We start from the raw sequence: 296 nt of genomic DNA on the forward strand, positions 1-296 counted from the left end.
ATAAAGAAAATTCATGATTATAGCCGTGCAACGCATAGGACTTTCACTAGTACCTAAATAAAAACCAATCCAAACAAAAGTGAATCATATTTAACGTTTGAGTAATACTACAGTTACAAATTATTTTACAGCATTTTTACAAACTAATGTTGTAGCCAATTTCTTTCTGGTTTTCATTTAAACCCACCACTAACATCACTTTATCATTTACCAATAACCACTTACCATTTTAGTTAAATTAATTTTAAAAACTTTACATTTTCTAGTTTAGCTATCTATTGTTGTTAAGTAAACTC

Source organism: Quercus lobata, chromosome 7 (assembly GCF_001633185.2).
Source record: "Quercus lobata isolate SW786 chromosome 7, ValleyOak3.0 Primary Assembly, whole genome shotgun sequence".
Classification (NCBI taxonomy): domain Eukaryota; kingdom Viridiplantae; phylum Streptophyta; class Magnoliopsida; order Fagales; family Fagaceae; genus Quercus; species Quercus lobata.